The sequence below is a fragment of the Rhinatrema bivittatum genome, chromosome 9 (assembly GCF_901001135.1).
Source record: "Rhinatrema bivittatum chromosome 9, aRhiBiv1.1, whole genome shotgun sequence".
NCBI classification, from domain to species: Eukaryota; Metazoa; Chordata; class Amphibia; order Gymnophiona; family Rhinatrematidae; genus Rhinatrema; species Rhinatrema bivittatum.
The window spans coordinates 188,569,460-188,591,269 of record NC_042623.1 but is presented as its reverse complement, the minus strand read 5'-3'; the positions used below and the strand labels follow the sequence as shown (position 1 = coordinate 188,591,269).

Here is a 21,810-nt window from a genome sequence, read left to right as displayed (position 1 = left end):
GTTTTGAAGGCTTTAAAAGACTTTTAAGACTCTATGAGGGTACAGGTCCAGGGTGGGTTAGCTAAATGTTATTTTAGGATGTTTTTAAGAGTCTGTGGCATTATTGTGATTTTATATTTGTGAGTGGGTTTATGAATGGGGGTTTATGTACAGTATGCAAGTCTATACCAGGAAGGCGTGCATTGATATTTTAGATTGTAAGGACAGAAGCAGGTTTTCTCAGTCAGCATGGATTGACTTTAGATGTTGGGCCAGGGATCCTATCAATATTGTTTTATGTTTTTGTATTAATTATGATGCATTTTTAGTGTATTCATTTGTATTATTGAATGTATTGGAGTATGTATTTAGCATTGCTGCAAATCGCAATAAGTGGTCCCCTAGGTGGATTATAAAAACTCAGGATTAGATTAGAAAGGGTAGCACTACTTATTGATACCACAAGTCATGTGATGTTAAATATGCCATATGTGTTGTGGACCTTAGCTTTGGTCATTACCTAGCATGCCATTTTGGTGGCATTATTATACTAATGGGCCCAGCCAATCATCCAGATAGGGGAAAACATGCATTCCCAGCCTGTGGAGGTGCACTGCCACCACGGCCAGGCATTTTGTGAAGACACATGGGGCTCATGCAGCCCAAACGACAACACACTGTACTGCAACTGCTGTTTCAGCACCACAAATCGGAGATACTTCCTATGATCTCAGAAGAGGGGAGCATCCTGTACTAGGTGAAGCCCTATTGCTTTTGGTGACCTCTCAATGGAATTCAATCCCTATAGATTTGAGATCTATGGATGATGTTAAGAAATTTAAATCTTCTTATCAAGAATTTCTCCTTGCCCGTGCGTTCAAGTTGTAACGCAATGTATTGAATGTCATTTGCTTCTGTGTCGATGAGTATTGTATTGAATATTGTATTGTATTGAAGTGAATATGTTCGACTTTATATTTAGATGATACATTATTTTATTTTTGTTTTTTTATTATTGTTTTTAATTTATAATGTTTGTTCGTTTTAGTTTTTGTGAAACTTTGTGATTTTATTATTATGTATGTAATTTTGTATATCGCTTAGGCCATTTGTGTTAAGCGATTAATAAATTTCTTCAAATACAAATACAATACAAGGTGTAATAGGGCAGTCCCTCGCCTGACGAGGTAACCTGCAACTGTGTGGCTAGATTCCCATTCTCAGGAGTAAGGTGTCACCTCATCTGTCAACTGTGGAATCCGTGCACAAGCTTTGGCTATTCAGAGTGTGAGGCCTGGGCTCTTGTCTACTGCCAGACGAGTATCGCTTCTCGGCAGCCATTTGCAGAGTCGATCCTCCTCCTTCGTCTGTACAGGGCATCATCCTCTGGCCACCCATGCGGGTGTTTCATTGGCTGGTCCAGGATTATGGAATTCATTACCCACTGAATTAAGGCTCCAGAGTGATTTAAAAGAGTTTAAGAAAGCACTGAAAACTTGGTTATACGTACAAGCATTTCAAGTAGAAGCCAGGTAGTAATTTGTTGCTTTTTTATTTTATGTTAAAGACTTTTGTTTTTACATTTGAGTATTTTAATTTGTTATGTAATTTTATTTTAAGTATTTATATGATAGAGGTTTTTTTATGATTGGTTTAAATTTTATTGTATTTTGTTTTAATATGAAAAATTGTATTTTATGTTCCATTTTATTTTAAAGAAACATTGTAAACCGGTGTGAAGGTGTATACCAACATCGGTATAGCAAATAAATAAATAAATGATTACTACCCTCACCGGAATCGCTTGGGTTTGAATCTGATGTATATTGGTACCCCCGTCTTCTTCGGAGGCATGGTGCATCTGTTGGCAGATGGCCCTCCTTTGGGCCACCATGGAGGGTGACTAGCACCAGAGTTGCCACCTCTTACACTCATATGTTGATCTGGCCTGGTGAGGGGGCCAGGTTTTGCATCCCCATATTGCCCGCCTTGATTGTTAACGGGTTACGTATAATTGCATGGCTGACGCTATCATTTTCCGACTGGTTGACAATGCTGGCTGGGCACTGCGCCCTGCCACTAATCCAGCCGCAGACCATGGTTTTGGGTAGTCATATTTTGTTTTCCTTTATGCCAACTGTTGCCCAGGACCGCCAAAGAAATTTGCCGAATTTGGCGCTTTGTTTTCCCGGTCTGTAACACATTGTTACAGCCCTAAGTCATCCCTTTCTCCAATGAGTTGAAGGGTTTGGGCCCCATGTGACTGATAGTAAGGCCAGCTTTCTCAGCACTGTGGCAGGATCACTGGTGCCTCAGACACAACTAGCACTGCTTTGTCGATATTTGAAATGGTAATAGTATGCCATGAACCTCCATCCTGGGGTCAGGCAACCTCAATCAACATGACCAATGCGCTGGACAGGAGAAACATTCTTCCTTCTTAGGCAAGAGGATGGTTCAACCCCATATGTGTAAGCATGATGGACTGACAGCCTCACCACTCTGTCATCCTGTTCAGAGAGGTGTTCAGTCAGAGAGTTTTGAGCATTGGCGCGCACGGGAAAGTGTTTCTTTAAGGGGCCTATCTCGGAAGTGCTAGAGTCATCTCACCAACTGGCGATGCCCTCCTCCAATGAGGCCTAACAAGGTAAGTCCACATACACCTGCTGTCCGGCCTCCTAGGCCTTGCCTATATTTATGTTGGAGCAACGCCTCCAAAAGTCAGAGTACTTCCAGCATCAACTCTGCACATTGATGCATCGGCCAACTCTCCCCTGCACCTAAATCAAGTCGCAACACCTCTGTGCCAGAGAAGGGAGGTACGCAGCTTGGGATCCCCAAATGGGAAGATTCCTGCTGCCGAATGAGCTGATGCCCTGGCTTCAACCAGTCACTCCGACGCTTTGATGCAAATGCCTTGCTGCGTTGGATGCACCACATCGATGACGCATGTAGAAGCCTCGGCTTCGATGAGGCGCACCGATGTGTCAGGTTCGGTGAATAGCACTTGGATACATCGAGTGGATGGAAGTGCTTCGAGTGGCTGGACATTTCACGATGCTCCACTCTGAACTGGCATGGGGTGCCTAACAGAGACCCCGGCTCGCCATAGGGCCTTGCTAAAGAGGCCCTCTCTGTCCTCACTCTCGGGGGAAGTCCCATCTGGGCCCCGGAGCGGACGCAACGACACCTGGTCTGACACAAGCAGCACAGATCCAGCTTCCACCATCCATTGTGAATCTTCCTCCAAACAGCAAACAAAGGTAACTAAATTAATAACAAAAATAAGGTAAGAGAGAAAGAGCTCCGCGTGCATCCAGCAGCACAGAAAGAACAAGACTGAGGCAGGATGGGAGATACTCCCACATGGGCACATAGAGCACATCTTTGAACTTTCAATACATTTTCTCATTTGAAACCAAGACCTGGTGTGGACCTTGAACACTTAGTGGTATAGTAAGCTTTCCCTTGGGCCCCCCCCCAGAAACTGATCTGGTCCCTGCTGGTGATCCCTGGAGGACTCTGACTGTTCCCAGAGCTGCAGCAGTACAAACAATTCCTTCTGCAGCGTCTGAAGGTAACCCCGGGGAAAAGCGGGTTATACAGGCATGGCCCTAAAAGTAAAGTATAATGGCAGACCTCTACAACCAAGATACCGAAAGCAATTTTCAAAGTCACTTGCCCTGGCAACCTGGCCCTCCTTTCTAGCTAAAAGTACACATGGGGCTTTCCTGGACACACATACTTTTTCAGCTGGATTGAGGGGATGCAATTCTGAGGGTGGGAAGAGTGCAGGGTGGGAAGACAACACACATAGTAACATAGTAATGATGGCAAAAAAGGTCCAAATGATCCATCCAGTTTGCCCAGAAAGCTTCTTATGGTAGTATCTGTCGTGCCATGCACGTTACCTCATGTTTCTCTTAAGGACAGCAACTGCCGCTCCGTGCAGTTATTCCCAAGCCTTATGATAACTGTGAGGATGACTGAGCAGACTTTAATCTCCTGGAGTCAGAAACCACGCTGACTCCAGCTTTTCAGAAGTAAAATGCACTTTATTCGCCAACACACACACACACAGTACTGAGAACCACTGCCTACCTTTGCAGTATTCAGCTCTCCCTGCTGTCTTGGACAGGATAGATTAATAGGAGCTGCCTCTCCTGGAAAATCGGAGCCTCTCGAACACAGTTGAGCTTACACTCTTATCCCTCCCAGCTGGTCCCGCTCTCTGGCCTCTTCCCTGCCCTGCAGGGTCCTGCCCACAGAGCTCTCTCCCTCCATGGGGTTTAAAATGGACCAGGCTTCTAGCCAGGCCCTGCACATACAAACAGGGGAAAACAGGGTCACACCCACTGGTCCAAGCACACTAATTCCCCCTGATCCCATCCAGGAAAATACCACACATCCCACTCCCCTTCAACTGGCCTCCCATCAGCAAAGCTGGGAACGGGGATCTAGGGTCATGTTCACCGCCACACCTTGGGGTCACCCCCAGACAATACTCATAGTATCACCCAGTGTAAGCCTACAGTCCTTTATATGAGTTCATTCTTGGCTCTGGGTTCCACTTTCAGCCCAGTGGGACTCCTTGAACTGGCTACAGTGAGTACTTTTCAGTCGTCTTTATGATAATTTGTGCCTCCCTCTGCATTGTCATGACCAGCACCCTCTGGCGATTCCATCTCGGCTCTAATGGACTCCCTGGCCTCTGTGGCCTCTTCAACTGGCCCCTTGGCAGAGCCTCTCCCAGGCTCTTCAATACTGCCTCTCACAAGCCATCCAGTACTACCCCCTTCTGGGCCGTCTTTTTTTTCTCTCCTCAGGGCTCTCCTGTGATCCCTCTCTCAGGGTTGTTCACAGGCCCCTTTCCCTGAGCTTCCCAAGGGAGCTGTTTCTTGGCTCCCAGTAGTATTTGGTCACCCTGCAGGGTCTTCTTTGGGAGCACCAACCTTAGGTAACAGTCAATGGAAAGGCTGCCTGGGCTCCAGCCTTATTGCTGCTTTCTGCTACAAACCGCTGCTGTGCTGCGTCAGCTTCCAGGAGCCTTTCCACCTTGCCTGGCTTCATTTCTGGGTGGCTAGGAGTTTTCCTCAAATCATTCACTAGTATATAGTGCTCTCTCCGGACATTTGCATTAGCTCCTTTTCTATTTGGAACACCTCTGCTACAATTTCTTGTTACTTCAGTGACCAGCTGCCACCATTCCCTTCTGCCTTCCTCTCTCCGGGCGTCTGGGAGTGGCTTCGCAGGCCCCACTAACCTAGTGGACCTTTCTATCTGCCAGAGCCCTCCAGTCTCAGTTTCTCCTTCTCAGCCGGTTCTTGGGACTAGGGAATTCCCACTACACAGAAGTACATGGTTACTCACTTTAATTTAAGCCTGTACACCACGCCAGTGTAAATGTACGAACCATCGTCTTGTTTTAGATTAGCCCATAATGCTTCCTCCCTACCCCACGTCCCTTGCATTTCGGCTGCACTGATATTGTTTTTGACATAAAGTACTACTCTTCCCCCTTTTCTGTCCTTCCTTAACAGGTTATAGCCCTGGTTGGCCATATCCTAGTCATTAAACTCCATGAATCATGTCTCCATAATGGCAACAATGTCCGCCTCCACCATTAGGGCCTGCAGATCTGGAATTTTGTTGCCCATGCTACAAGCAAACTAAGGGAGGAAAGTTATCTTCATAATCACCTTTTTCTGCTCCTTTGCTTAAGCGTGGAATGTAGATCTGATTGATTATATCAGGCCTTCTCTCACTTCTTTTATTGCTTGGGGTTGGCTTTCCAATTTCATTGGCCATCTTCTGCAACCCCTAATCTGTAGTTTAATTGCCTGATGATGTATGACCAGAACCTCTCACCTAGGATCTTCTTTTCTGCTACTGTCAAATGGAGAAATTACCTCTTACCTGATAATTTTCTTTTCTTAAATGGGCTATGCACCTCTACCAGCAGATGGAGACGGAGCAAAACTGCTGTCACGGTATATATACCCCTGCACCGACATCAGCCCGCCAGTATTCTCTGCATAAGCCAGCTATGGACAACTAAAGAATACATGATCATAACCATTAAGACAACCATTCAGTCAGTTAACAGAAAAAACCCATTGAGGTCTGACAAGGAGTGTAATATTACTAATCTAGGGACTGGAGCTGACCCTTACCAGCAACCCCCGAAAACGTAACTACTCAGAAGGACAATAGCACCACCATCCGGCAGCCGAGGGCAGGAAGGTAGATTAACCTGTCCTCATTAAAGAAAAGGAAATCATCAGGTAAGTAGTAATTTCTCCTTTCTTAGCATTCAGACAGGTTAATCCACAACAGTGGAATGTATCAAAGCTACTCCCGAATAGGGTGGGAGGCTGCCCATGGTCCAATCAACACCACACATGCAAAGGCTGCGTCCTTTCAGGCTTGCACATCCAGGTGATAATGCCTGGAAGTTGTGTAAGGAAAACCATGTTGCAGCTCGGCAAATCTTGATGGGAGACAATCATCTAATCTCTGCCCATGACACTGCCTGAGACCTAGTGGAATGAGCACTAACCTGACTAGGCAACGGCTGCTCAGCATCCACATATGCGGTCATGATAACCTTCTTAATCCAGTGGGCTATTGTAGCCCGCGATGCCAACTCACCCTGTTTACTCCTACAGTGGAATACAAACAGCCAGTCTGTCTTCCTGAAAGATTTAGAAACCTCTAATGCCTCGTGATATGTCGCTTAATAAACAAGGTCCGTAACAGGTGATATTCATCCACCTCTCTCTCCCTGCCTAGAGTTGGCAGGGAATTGATTCAAAGCAGAAACCACCTTTGGCCAAAAGGATGGAACAGTTCGCATCTGGACTGCTCCTGGAGACACTTTCAGAGACATTTCCCACCAAGACAGACCCACAGTTTGGAAACTCTAAGCGCAGAACATCGTCCTCTAGTAAGTAACCTCAGAAAGAGGCTACGCAGTGGTTGAAAGTTAGGATCTGCCAGAAATGCAGAATCAGATTAAGACTCTTCAAGGGCACCAGCAACCGCAAGGGAGGACAAAGATATTTCATCCCTTTCAAGGCCATGCCAGAACCAGGTGGGACGACAAGGGTTCACCATTCATGTGACCTCAGAGCCGCCAGCTGTACCCTTCAAGGAATTAAGGGCCAAGTCCTTACACAACCCATGCTGCAAAAATCCAAACTGAGCGAGATTTTAACCGAATGAGGATGAACTCCTTGTTCCTCACATCAAGCCTCAAATATTTGCCAAATGTGAACATAGGCTAAGGAAGTGAATAACTTTCACACTTGAAGCAAGATGGAAATTACATCAGTGGTCTATCCACATTTCATCAACTGAGCCCACTCAAGAGCCACATTGTAAGACAAAAATCAAGTTGAATCTTTGAGAAGAATAGGCCCCTGCCGTAGCAGATCCCTGTTGACTGGTAATCAGAGAGGATGTTTCAACAGAAGCCTCCGCAGATCTGCATACCACAACCTCCTGGGCCTATCTGGTGCTACCAGAAGTACCAACCTTATGTATCTCTCGAACCTCCGAATCATTCTGCCCAACATGGGCCATGGGAAAAGGCATATAAAAGCTTGCCTTCTGGCCGCTCCTGCATGAGGGCAACAGTGCCTGAAAACTTCAGATCTCTCCTGTGACTGAAAAAGCGAGGCCACCCAGGACCTTCGGATGCACATAGAGGTCACTCCTCCACTCCGGGGGTCCTTATCTTGGTGGGAGACCCTGTCCAATGTAGAGGTTGGGGTCCCTTTTCAGGTTCCCCCTGCTCAAGTTATCTTCACCACGGATGCTTCCCATCTGGGCTGGGGAGCACATGTTGTGGGTCTGCTGCATTCCCAGGGTCAGTGGTCGAATCAGGAGCTCCAAGCGATCTGGTATGCATTGTGGGCATTTCGGGATCACCTGGCCAACAAAACATCCAAAGCAACAGCTAATTCCAAACAATGTAGCACAGAGAGCTATTAATAAATATCAGCTGGAGAATTTTTGTCTACAAACAAATTCACTGTGAAAATAAATAGATGGGACAGCCCAGGTTAATAATCTCAGATGCAGGAGAAAAGGATTAAATAGCAGGAAAAAAAACCACCTTCTAAAAGTACACACTAATTGCCAGAATCACTAAGGCTTTTCTCCCTGTCTATGAAAAATACCTTGATGAATTAGGCCCTAAGAGAGGGAAATATATTAAAAACTATGCAGGAGAAAGGACTGGAGAAACAGATTTAACAGCAGAACCACAAAACTTCTAAAGTTATCAGTGTTCTGCTGTTAAATCCTCTATCTTAGAGAGGAAGATATATAAATATATTGAAATAAATCACTTAGTGGGTTACTAGTTAGTTTATTGCATTTAATGGATCATTTTCTTAAAAATCAAAATGATTTGCAATAAAATCAAAATGAGCAAAACAATAAAAACAACATTCATAAGAAGACTGCAGTGCTGTATGCTTTTCCAGGAGTGCTCTGCACCCATGGGTAATTTCCAAATGGAAAGGACTCGTGGATTATGCAGTTACCCAGCCTGGGCTGAAAGTTGGCCTCTTAATGCCAACTGACATTGTATTCTAGTGTTTTCGTCCAATTTCTAAAGTTATAACAAGATGCTGAAATCGTCATCTGGCAGATGGGGAGAGAAGCAAGAGGGCTTATCCCTAAAGCCTGCCCACATTTTTCTGTGTTAGAGAGGATTACCTGTTTGAAACAGAAACAAGCGTGAAGCAGACTGCTGAGGGCTGTGCTACACCAGTGTTGAAATGAGAGCATAATACAATTAAAAAGGTAATTAACATGAAAGCGATTTTATTCTTGTGAAAAGCAAGTTTCAGGCCTTAGAAGGCACTACACATTAACACTATTGGGCAAAAGTACACTCGCTAAAATGGTACTTCTCTGAAAATTACTTTACAGGTTACAAATACTACCTTGTTGGTTAGCTCAGGTACATTTGGCAGTAATCAAATCTAGGTTTAGATGGGGACCTCGGGGGAGTTATGAGAAATTGATGAGATGTAAAGCAATAGGAGGTCTGGATTTGCCAAATATCAGGTTAAATAACATGTCAGATGTGGGGTTTTTTTGGAAATGGGTAACCAGAGAATATAAGTATGGCATGCCAAATCTAACAGAAGACATGGTGTCCCCTTACTTACCTTTACGAATGATTGACTTAACAGACGCTATGCTCCCTGGAGTAATCAGAGCCAGTATACTGCCTTATCCAATAATTTTGGCTTGGAGAGATCTTAGATGGAGGGGATTGGAATACTGTATCTCTCCGTTTCCCCAATAACAGGGAACATTAATTTGCCACCAGGCATGGAAAACCTGGTTTGTTTGGTTTTTTTGGAGTAGCACACTAAAGGGTTGACTAATTTTCAAAAATGTATGGATGATGTAGCAGGTTTATATAGAGCTCTGCTCAACTACAACAGGACTTTATCCCACAAAAAAAAAAAAGGACACTGGTTTTAAATACTGCAAGAATCCACGGGGAATAAGAGTCTGAAAAATGACATGGAACAAGCAAAGGTGAGGAAAGATTTTGCAATGGTGTACAATCTGCTCCTGGCAACTGCCTAAAAGGTTTGGCTGCATGTTTGGCAGACAGAATTAGGATATGTCGGGATGTCCAAGCACATGCAGGGAACTGTCTTTGGATGTGGAAAGGTAAGACATGGGATTGGTGGATATGGGTGTTTGGTGAAATGTTAGAGAGCAGGGTAGTCTGAGTCATAATTTATGTCGTAGGAATTTTTCATTCTGGAATGATCTCGTACTGTCTCAAGAAGAGCTCTGGAATAACTTTTCCAGGTGAGGTTCTGTTGCTTGGTGATTTTTAGGTCATGCCTGCCCTCTACGAGTATTTCTGGGTCAGTCGTCTTACTGTCACATTTAAATCAGACCATCTTCAGCCCTTCGGTGGGGTTAATTGATGACATTTAAATGATTGCTGTTTCTACCCCGATGGGTCTGTTGATTTAGGATCTCTGGTACAAAATCTTCTGAGGTTTCCCCCCCCCCCCCCCCAAAATATTTGTTTCCTAAGCATTTATAGTTTTATTTTTTTCTTTACAGAAATACAATTAACTAATTAAGCACACATTGCAAACTTGTGCCTGCTTTAGGAGGACATTACAAAGTTTTTCCAGTAGTACGAATTTTAGTTGCTCGTTTGGTGCAAGATCAAAAAAAAAAAAAGAATTCCTTCCAGAACAAGAAGCGGCCTTTCACACTTATAATGTAGAAGGAACAAAGAACCATTGATGTTTTGGCAGCTGATCCAACAGGGGGATATAGTTAAATAATGCCTGAGATTGCCAGTAACATAATAGATCCACCTGTCTCCTACTCCACGGTCTTTGTATCTAATAAACTTACAAGACTTGAGCTGAATGTCCGCAAGTCACACCTATATAGACTGAAGGTTTCACATCTAACACACAGTGATCAGTCGCCAGCAGGATGCTTTAATCTCAGAAATGGGCACAAACTTTAAAAAGCTGCCGTAATTTTCTTCTGACCTGTGCAGCTTTAAAGGGGCCATTTCTCTTATAAGCAAGACAACGGCCCTTATGAAAATAAGGGGACGAGGGAGACAAAGATCACTTTTTCTACACAGGGACCTCGTTTAAAAGAGAAAATAATACCACATTTAATATTTAGTAAACCTAGTGTCAAGAAAATTCCTCCTGCTCTCCTAACCAAAACGTGAACTAGACTGTCAATCAGGAGGTCATCGTGTGATGCTGAATTGCTTAGAGGCAAGAAAAGGAAGAGGAAGAGAAACACTGGGAGCCTGAAGAATATCTATTCAGTTCACAGATTATTAAATGTTAACCATGTTTGTTAAGATAAAAAGTTACTCATATAGCAAAATGCAGAGCTCCCGTCCGAGCATGTTTAACATATTCCACCAACAGGCTCCTGGTCAGTCCAATCGTATCTATGGATTTATAGTTCTTCTTTTCTTGGAAAAATTAGAACAAATCCAAAGATGCAATGGAGTAAAACCACAACTGAATGAGCCTGTCCAAAAAACATGGAGGAAGTTGGTAGTTCTAGCCGCAAAAAAAGTCATTTAGTGGTTCACAGGGCAATAAAGTGGTCATCAACAGCAGAAAAAGCAGAGGGAAGGCAACCACATTTTTCTGGGTTTCTTCTGACCATTCTCAAAAACAAATAATGAAAAGCATTCCCTTTCCATGTCCCCATTTTTGCTTCCTCATAAAACATTGCAAAGGTCCCCAAGATGGGGTCCTCGCAGGTCTGGTTTTCAGGATTTCCCCCCATGACTGTGCATAAGACAGATCTGCACACCATGGATGCATAGTCATGGAGGAAATCCCGCTTGCTAAACTGGTCTGTCCCACTTGAGGACTGGATTTGGGGGACTTCTGGTGCACACAACGGCCAGAAACAGGTGCTGCTTCTACATTCTGAATAAATTAGCTTAAACTTATCACCATGACCTGCTGCTCTGATTTCTATTCCACCTTCTGTAACTGGTCAGCCATTTCAGGTAGTGCAGGTATTTCCCTCCCTATCCCCAGAGGGTGCACAATCTACATTTCTACCTGAGGAAATGAAGAGTGAAGTGACTTGCTCAAGGAGCGTCAGGGGGGATTTGAACCTTGGCCTTCTGGTTTGCCGTCTGCTGTTCTAACCACTAGGTTACTCCTTCACTCCCTTAAGTCCTGGATATACTAAATAAGAGCCTGACTTTCCATAAGAACTGATACAAACAAACAGTAGTGAGGAAGAATCCAAGTGAGTTAATCCAGTACCAGAGACTTGCTTCTTTTTTTCATATGCTGCTTGAAATAACACAATACAGCTGATTAGTGTTTGGGAACAGTTAAGTAGCAAGCAGTCAGCCCTTAGGGCAAAAGCTGATATTGCTCTCTGTGATGAAAATCTTGTGCCAAGAAAAAGAAGAGAGATTGAGCACCTAACAAGCTCTATCCATCTAGGGTAAAGAGCACAAAATGGGCATTGATATCAGACCGAGGGGAAAAAATATCACATGGTATCATCTGTTAGTCTGGGCCAGTCCATCCCATCAAACTGGCAAAATCCCGGCATGGAAAGTGAACTGGCCAGATGCACAGCCATTAATCATCTGTAACCCAGCAACCGGGAAGAGCAGGCCTGGAACCAAATTCCTTAGCCGCAGCTATTTATCTTCACTTCTCCGCTTATTAATCCCCTGCCTGCCTTTCTATCTCGCTATTTATTAATGTTCCAAACTGTTTGCAGTAAACAGGATATGGAATCTAGGCTCCCCAGGCCCTGGAAGTTTTAAGACAGGAGTGAGACATCATCATGGCAACAGCACGAGGAAGAGACGAGTGTGACCTATTCTAGAAGCCATGGGGGGGGGGACCAAGAAATGCAAAACCAAATTAAGAGAAAAAAAGGATGGCTGAGAGTCATTTAGTTTTGCCACCGCTCTGCAAAGTTATCACAAAAGCTCCTTTTCTGCTTCAGCCTTCTGCAGGGATGGACTGTTAATGCTGACCCAAAATCAACCAGAGTTGTTAGAAGCCAAGAAATGATATCCCTTCCTTTTCCTCACATAGCACATGTTCCCCAAAATGCAAAGCATTTTCACCAAAGCACACTTTCATCTTTAAACCTTTTTTCAAATCATTATGATGATGTCATTTTTTTTGTAGCTAGCAGTGTTTCATTACAAGAAAGACAGTGCTATCCATTGTGTTCAGAGAGTCTATTAGGCTTGTCTCATTTTTTATTATTTATTTAGATTTTTATATTCCGCTTTTCACACTTTTTTTCAGCACTTCAAAGCGGATTACATTCAGGTACTGTAGGTATTTCCCTGTATTTCCCTGGGTATTTACAGGTATTTCCCTGTATCTGAGACAATGGATGGTAGAGTGACTTTCCCCAAGGTCACCAGAAGTGGCAGCGGGACTCGAACCCTGGTCTCCTGGGTCGCAGCCCGCTAGTCTACTCCTAAGACGTGCCAAGGGAGTGACATTTACTGTTGATGCCATAAGGCCCAACCACCTCAACATGTCACAGGCTCATATCTACTGACGCTGTTTCATTTCTTCATCAGAGTAATGACCCCTTCCCTGTGGAAGAAAGACTTTCACCCAAATCATACCTAGAAGAGCACCTATACAGACACACAATGGAGGTGGATGGGCTGAAACGGGATTTGGGATCATTTTTGAGTCTGAAGAACCCTAGCGACTCCAACACTGAAATGGTTTTGCTCACTGATTCTGTAGCACTTCCTTGAGACATGTCTTTGATCAATCAATCAATCATCCAAGGGGAGAAAAATATGCACCCCAGTTTGTGCAGATGTGCAGTCACCACTGCAATATATTTTGCAAACATGCAGGATGCTGACACAAGGCTGAAAAGCAGCATGTGAAATTTGAGGTGGCATTTCCCTAACATGAATCTGAGATATTTCCCGTATGCTATAAATATCTGTCTAGATGTAAGCATCATTTAGATCTAGCCAGTCCCCTATTTCTAGAAAAGGAATCAGAGTGCTGAGGGAAACCATTTTTGAACTTTTCCCTTATCAGGTATTTGTTTAAGGATGGGATGGAGTGCCCCTGAACATTTGGGGATCAGGAAATACCTGGAGTAAAAGCCTTCTCTAATTCCCCCTGGAGGAATGGGTTCAACCACATTAGCCTGCAAGAGGAAGGATAGCTCTTTTATAGCAGTTCTCAATGAGAGCTTGCCCAAATGCTTCTTATTTGGTGGTTTGAAAGAATATCCAATAGGCGTAACCTGTATCCTCTTCTGATTATGTTGAGAGCTTAAGTGTCTGAGGTTACTCTGAGCCAACGATTTATGTTGAACCTCAGCAGCAGCCCTGACAGGAAGGTTCTGCATCATGGATACTGGGATCTTGGCTATGCTCTCCTGGATGAAGACAAAACCCTGTCGCAGATTTTGGCTAGGATGCAGGCTGTGGCTTCTGTGCCCTTCGCTGGCTGGGTGAGAGCAGGTATCTTGCTGCTGATTGAGATAAGGGAGTGGCAGCACGCATATCCTCTGAAGATAAAAAATACATCCTTGGCGCTCTACTCACAAACCTTCTTGCTGAGGCAGGTAGGTCTGGAGTAGCAGTAAAGAGGATCTGAAGCATTGTGCAGTGTTTTGTTTTGTTTTTTTTTATCTCTACTACCATGTTTGACTTTATCTCCAGAAGAATTCTCCCCATTGCATGGCATGTCAGCAAGAATATCCTGGACATCCTATTGTTGGTCTGATGCCCTCAGCCAGCAAGTCTGCAAGCGCCAATACTCACTGCAGAGACTCTCAATGATGATTCAAACACATAGGTCAAACTGACCATGTGTTCTCCTCACTCCAGCCCCTCACCCACTACTGACACAAAGGGTCACGCTACTCTAAATATAAGCCTGAGATGTGTGACCACGCCCCCGACGTCACTGAGAGCTCCGTCGGCAGTTGAAAAGCGCCTCACCACCAGGCGTCGCGCGACAAAGGGGTTCTCCCCTTTGTGCACCCCTTCATGCAACCCTTTGTGCTTCATTTAAAATTCTTTCATTTATTTTTTCTGTTAATTAACTTTTTTTCCAAGTTCTTACCTTATGGCTTGTTAACAATTTTTTATAAATGTTCATTGTATTTGACTATGGAAATATATTTCCTACTTTTTCTGTTTTATGTAAACCGGTATGATTTGCATTTGATGTAAGAATGTCGGTATATAAAAATTAAAAATAAATAAATAATAAATAAATAAATATATAGAAGGCATGGATCAGGATCTCACCCAGCTAGTGGCCAAGATCTCAGAGAAGCCTGCACTTGGCTTTTGGGGCCTAGACCCTGATGAACTTCTATGCACCAGGGAAACTCTTGAGCTCCCACTCCCCCACCAGATGCACTGGAAAATTAGCAAATTTGCATTGGTGCAGTTAGCACCCAATGCTGATCCCCTCTATGACGTGGCATCAGGGTCTTACCACCAGGTGCATTTAGTCTCTCTAGAAGGGACTAGATGTCAGTCTGCATCGACACTGACGACATAGATGTTTATGTACCACTCAAGGGCCCCCTGAATTTTCCTGTCCATATCCTCAAACTTTTCTGATCAAAATATAGACTGGAAGGCAGGAAGACTGGAAACATCTTCCTGAGACACCAGAGTTAAATTGGTGGCTGACAACTGTACATTTGGAGACTGGAGCAATTCCTGGGGTTGTGTCAAGGATAAGCTCTCCGCCCCACAACAAATGATTCAGGGTACTCACAGCTGCTGCCAAAATGTCTCCACTCCCAACACTGCACATTAACAGAGACAAGATGCTGATGCTTCTTCACCCTTTGCTCGTTGCACATCATGAGAGAAGCTCCACAATGCTAAAACCAAAGAAGCAGAGCCCTGTGCTTTCTTCGATTGGGAAGAGGCAGACAGTGGCCTGCCTCCACGGGCCTTCCTAGTGTTCAATGTAAGGTCAATGCCTCCCTGGTATCAATACACCATCAGAAGTCAATGCAACTCCTGAGTCCTTCGATGTCAATGTCTCCGGTACCAATAGGCTGGGCTTAAGTCTCCCAAATAGTTTCTCCATGAGTAATAAGAAAAACAATGGAGAAGCTGGGATATGCAGATTACATGCTGATTAGAAAAGTCCATGGAATGAGACTGGCAGCCTGAAGATGCCAATGTAATTATGAAGTCACAGACACTTAAGTTGGCTGGTGCCGATATGAACAATATATATTAATTCAGATTCTGATGAAAAAGAGGTGCGCTCAGGAGGTGAGAGACTGAGAATAGGGCTATGAAGAAGAAGGTAGTAGTGGTATGATTGCATCAGGCCTCCAAGAAAGCACTAGGGTAAAGAGCACAAAGCGACGGTTACAAACCCTGAACAGCAGTGTTACAACAGCATCAGGCTTGTAAAAACGCTGGGGTGATCTTCATCAGGGAGTAAGGGGAGGCTGGATTTTTTTTTTTTTATAACAGCCTCATTAACCTTGGTAGCTTTGGGGAATTATTATAAAACTTGGTATTAGACATAGAAGGGGATATGGGTGTTTGCTTAAGTACTGGCCATGTAAGAAGCAAAGTTGAAGATGGCAAGACGTTAAATGGCCTACCAGCAGAAATGATGGAGGCCAGAACTCAAATACTGAGCATGCCTGGGATGGATATGGAGGGCAGTGAAGAAATAAGCTGAGAGGTCAAATAAAATGCATGAGAGATGAGGGAGATGGTGTTGGGATGTATATAGGAATTTATATCAGCATCTGTTCAAAGTGGATGAACCTCAACTGGGCAGACTAGATGAGTCATTTTGGTTTTATCTGCCATCATTTACTATGTTATTATATAAGTGTAGTGTTCCAAAATGATTCGGACATCAGGTCCGGGCTCAAATCTGAACTAAGTAAATTGATACAATGGTTCCCAACCCTTTTTGTGCCATGGCACACCCAGCACAGTCCGCTTTATTGTAGCACACCATCACCTTCACCATCATTGTGTTTCTCTCTCTTCCCTAAGCCTCCCAGCCATAATCTATTACCTTCTCTTTCTTCCCACCACCCTCCAGGTATCACCACTTTTTCTTCCTCTCCCTCTCTCCGGCATCATTACCACCACCTCTCCTCCCTTCTTTCTCCCCCACCTCTAGCGTCGTCATCATCATCACCTCCCTCTGGAAACAGGATGCTGGGCTTGATGGACCCTTGGTCTGACCCAGCATGGCAATTTCTTATGTTCCCCTCTCCCTTAACCCCCTGGCATCATCATGTTCCCCTCCCTTCCCCATCCCCTTGCATCACCATCCTGTCTTTCCCCCTCCCACCACCATCATCACCTTCTCTCCCCTTCCTTCTTCCTCCACCTCCCCTGGGCATCATTATGTTCTCTTCTCTCTCCCTTGGCATCACAACTTTCTTCCCTATTCCTCCACCGTTGAGTTTATCACCACCACATTCTCCTCCCTTTCCTCTCCCCCACCCCACTGGCATCAATACCTCCACCTTCACTTCTCTCTCCTCTGGCTTTGTATCTTTTCTCTTCCCTTCCCCCTAGAATTATCACCTCCCCTTCCCTTTCCCCTCCCGGGTACCATCACCTTCCTTTCCCTCTCCTCCCTCACACCTCTTGGCACATTCAGCTGTCCCTGTTCTCTCTCATATCCTGAAACCGGCAGTGCCTGTGCGTAGCACTTATCTCGTGCTGCTGCTTCCTCCTCCTGCAGGCTTCTTCCCTCTGCAATCAGAACTGAGGGCGGCCCTGTGCGGTTTCAATCGCAGAGGAGAGCCAGTGTAAGGGAAAGCAGTAGCAACAGATCAGCGCTGCTTTCTGACACCCCAAACCACCCACCCACCCCACGTTGGCAGGGAAGGAAAGAAAATGAAGACCAAAGCTCTGCCTCAACTCCTTTCTATCAGGCTTTTTTTTTCGTGGCACACCCGTACTGTGGTTAAGGCACACGAGTGTTTCGCATTTGTGAACACACGCGGCTTACGTTCAGTGGAGTTGCTTTCACTGTGTACGTGCGGGTGGCTCGGACGATGGCTTTAGACAACAGAATGGGGAATGGAGAAGAGACATGGACAGTCCGTGGCACGGCGGGTAGGAAAGACCAGAAGAAGGGAGAATCACTTCAGCTTCAACATGTCACATCCAGGCATAAGGAAATCATTATTCTTACCTCAGAACACAGCCGGGGGGGTTCCCTTCCTGGTTAAAACTGCAATTCCAAGTTTCTGCTCTGCTTGGTGATACTGCACAGGGGCTGCAAGAAACACAGATTGATGTAGACGTTTATTTTTTTAAATTCTGCTTTCAAGGCACTTCAAAGTGGATGACATTCAGGTACTGGAGGTATTTCCCTATCCCCAGAGGACTCCCAGTCTACATTTGTACCTGAGGCAATAGAAGGTGAAGTTGACTTGCCCAAGGTCACAAGTGGGATTTGAGCCCCTGGTTTCCCTGGTTCACACCACCACTGCTCTATGCACTAGGCTACTCCTTCACTCTAACCAAACTACAGTTCTTGAGCAGCAGAAGTAGTGAGCACAGTATGAAGCTGTTCAGAGTGTAGAAAAGGCAAGAAGAAAAAGCTGAAAGGACATAAGAACAAATGTTCAAAGCATAGACAATACAATGCGAAATCTGCAAGTCCTAATGGCAAAGGAAGAGCCATCTATACTGGGCTACAAAGCTGGTCAGGAGGGCTAGGAAAGGCAGAAAAGGGGGAGGAATACCAGCTCTTTATTTAAACATAAATATAAAAGTGATTGAACTATTAGGGGCATGAGGAAAGGAAGCAGCACTATGGATTACCTTAGAAAGGTAATACGGCATGTTCATCTACAGCAGCCTGATCTACAGATCTGCAGTGGGCGGAAGAACTAGACAGGGAACTGGTCAAAGATTTCACAGCAGTGGGAGGGGGAATCTTAATGTCAATTCTGTTTGTATTGGCATTAGAAAACAGACATAATTATTCCTTTTTTCATGCCATATCTTACATGCATGTAACAGATGAAAAATAATGTATCAAAACTGCTGAATTTCCATTAATTCTAGCCCTTATTCCACCCTAAACCCCTCTCCAACCTCATGGAGAAACCAGCATTCCTCCATAACCCTCCAGGGTGATCATCCAAAACTAAACCCCCTGCCTTATGCAGTAAAACTTGTATATACGAGTCCCATGTGGCTATCGTAACTTGTTTCTTCCTAGGGGCATCATCTTTGGGCGCCGTAAGCTCCACAAGAAGATTATGCACTCTGTCCTTCCACCGTGTTACCGAGGGAATGTCGGCTGATCGTCAACTGGTTAGAATAACACTCTTTGCCAATAGAAAAGCTTTCTGCGACCTTGTCTTCTTAAAGCTTAAGAGCAGGGAGGAAATTATGACAGATCTCCGAATAAAGCAGACTCAGCCAAGAATCATCTCAACAAATCAAAAACATTCATATCCAAAAAGGCTGTACAATTTCACAGAACCAAAATGCTTGACCCAGAGAACCCTCAGCCTTATTGCATTTAATCCATAACTCAGACAATGCAATTTTTGCCTTTGTAATAAGTAAAATCTTATCAAAAGCTAGCACTGTGTTTCTCTTAAAGTTACACTATTTATAATGTTATTGATATGAGTGAAACAATTAATACAGTTATCTAATGAAAGCTGGATATGAAGATCTTATGACCGTTTCTCAAAAAGGGCTCCATGATCCCATTCCTTTTCCAGAGAAATAACAATATAAAGATAGCAGCATGGTACATACCCACAATGTAATTCACAAAGGCTCTTGGGTCTACATGAATTGTTATGATACACAATACACATATACCAAACTGAATCTGAACAGACACGGAGCAAATCCTAAGGAACTACCTATATGCTGACAGGCTTACATTGGAGACAGACATACAATGATCTAATTACTGCTGTTGTAGAACATAGTAACATAGTAATGGCGGCAGAAAGAGACCAAAATGGTCCATCTAGTCTGCCCTGCAAACTTCCCAAGGTAGTAAATGCCGCTCCGTGCAAATTACCCCCATGTTTCTCTTAAGGGTAATAACTGCTGCTCCGTGCAGGTTACCCCCATGTTTCTTTTAAGGGTAGTAAATGCCGCTCTGTGCAGCTTACCCCCATGTTTCTCTTAAGGGTAATAACTGCTGCTCCGGCAGATTACCCCCATGTTTCTCTTAAGGGTAGTAACTGCTGCTCCGTGCAGGTTACCCCATGTTTCTCTTAAGGGTAGTAACTGCCGTTCCGTGCCGGTTTAGCTTTTTTATTTATTCCCATCCTCTAGCCTTTTAGGGATCCACAGTATTTATCCCATGCCCCTTTGAAGTCCTTCACAGTTTTAGTCTTCACCACTTCCTCCGGAAGGGCATTCCAGGCATCCACCACCCTCTCAGAGAAGAAATATTTCCTGACATTCTAAGTCTTGTTCCCTGGAGTTTCAAATCGTGACCCCTAGTTCTACTAAATTGTTTCCAATGGGAAAGGTTTGTTGAGGACCATGGAGCGTTAAAACCTAACAAAGGTTAAAACCATCAAGAACAATCACTAGACAAGAAGGCAGATAACCTGAAGGAAGCAGGCTTTTAACTTTCAGATAAAGAGATTGCCTCTCTGATCTCATCCCTTTCTCTCGATTATATCACTGAACCTTCCCAGATTGTTAAAAGGGACATTCACATTCACACAGGACCCTCTTCTTCACCTTTCACACCAAACAGGTCCCTCTCTCTCTCTTCCTCACCTCACATATCCCCTTTCCTTTTTCTTCAGTATAGCAGCTGCACACTTATGTAAAATAACTTTGTAACAAACTTACATATCTTATATAAAATATTCTTTGTATACAAAGATCTGCCTGCGTGTCTATATTCTACTACATTCAGTGCCCAGAAAAAGCTAAACCCAGGACCTTTGTGCACGCATGTTTCATCATTACAAAGATTAATAAGTTTACAAAAGAAAGCTTGTGTTTGCTTGGACTCTCACAGTCAAATAGTTTTCTAAACCAGAGGTTCCCAAACCTGTCCTGGGGGACCCCTAAGCCAGTCGGATATTCTGGATAGCCACAATGAGTATGCATGAAATAAATTTGCATATGCAAATCTATCCAGAAACCCTGACTGGCTGGGGGGTCCCCAGAACAGGTTTGGGAACCTCTGCTTTAAACCAGTCCCATTTTGGAGCTACCAGAGCTTATTTACTTAAAGAAAGAATATAACGTTGAATTTGTAAATGCTCAAAGAAATCTCTAATGATTCCATGAGAATGTTGCAGGTATCCGAAAGAAATAATTGTACCTTGACCATCCATTAACTGAGCAATATTACAAACGCCTCTCTGAAATCAATGTTCAAAAATACTAGGATGCATACCAGGCAAATTTCTTTATTTCCCAACATGGGCAGAAATGGAGAAATACTAAAATTCAGTTGCAATTTTGAATAGAACCATCTCCATGTTTTCTGCAGCGTCAAAACTAACTTAATAGGTAGCAACTTGGAGGCTGCTGAATGTAAAATATAGCTCAGAGCTAGAGAGGAAATTAATGAACACTCTGTGGTGAGTGGTGCATAATAGTATGTACCCTGTACCTAAGTCCCTAAAATGTCTAGGATTAGCCACCAAGTTATATAATTTAAGATTAGATAGTCTTAGCCCCTCTCTCCATTCCAAGGCATTATTGAGACAAAGTGAGGCGTGCTGACTTCCCTGTCCAAAGAAATCGCCATAGATATTTTACAATTAACTCTATCTTTCCCTATTAGATCAACTGGAATGAGACTAAAAACAATTCCATTTTGGGAAAATCATTATTTTAAAGAAATTAATTTTCCCGAACAGAGGACGTGAGAAGAAATCCCAAGTCCACAAAACTTTTATGGATTCTAGTAAATGAGACATTTAATTTGTAAAGATTAGAGAGATCTCTGGGCAGAGTTATACCCAAGTATTTTATTGCGTCAGCAGCCTACTTAAGAGGGAGTTCATTCACCCACAAATCCTTCACCTTATTCCCCCCACTGGTAAAACTTCCAATCTCTCTAAATTCAGTTTCAGGCCAGCCACATTCCCATATTTAGAAATCTCTTGCAGGACTAATTGCAATGAATCTCTAGACTTCGCTGTATGAATTAAGAGGTCATCGGCTAAAGCCACATATTTAAATTCCTTTGTGTGCCTGAATCAAAGGGTTTAAGGCGAGTATAAAAAGCACAGGAGACCAAGGACAACTCTTCCTGGTCCCTTCCTTTGTAAGTGAAAATCCTG

At 43.9% G+C, this 21,810-nt stretch overlaps 1 protein-coding gene and 1 long non-coding RNA gene across 9 annotated transcripts in view; one reads left to right on the top strand and one right to left on the bottom strand.

Annotated features, from left to right (window-relative positions):
• LPP (LIM domain containing preferred translocation partner in lipoma) overlaps positions 1 to 21,810 on the bottom strand; it is a 937,968-nt gene that overhangs the window by 586,525 nt on the left and 329,633 nt on the right. For all 8 annotated transcript variants that reach the window (XM_029617261.1, XM_029617260.1, XM_029617259.1 and 5 more), the window contains one exon: positions 17,706 to 17,789. The gene's annotated coding sequence lies outside the window, so the exon portion shown is untranslated. The remainder of the gene's footprint in view (positions 1 to 17,705; positions 17,790 to 21,810) is intronic.
• LOC115099541 overlaps positions 9,273 to 21,810 on the top strand; it is a 61,013-nt gene continuing 48,475 nt past the window's right edge. The window contains exon 1 of the long non-coding RNA XR_003858824.1: positions 9,273 to 9,543. This is a non-coding gene — a long non-coding RNA (uncharacterized LOC115099541). The remainder of the gene's footprint in view (positions 9,544 to 21,810) is intronic.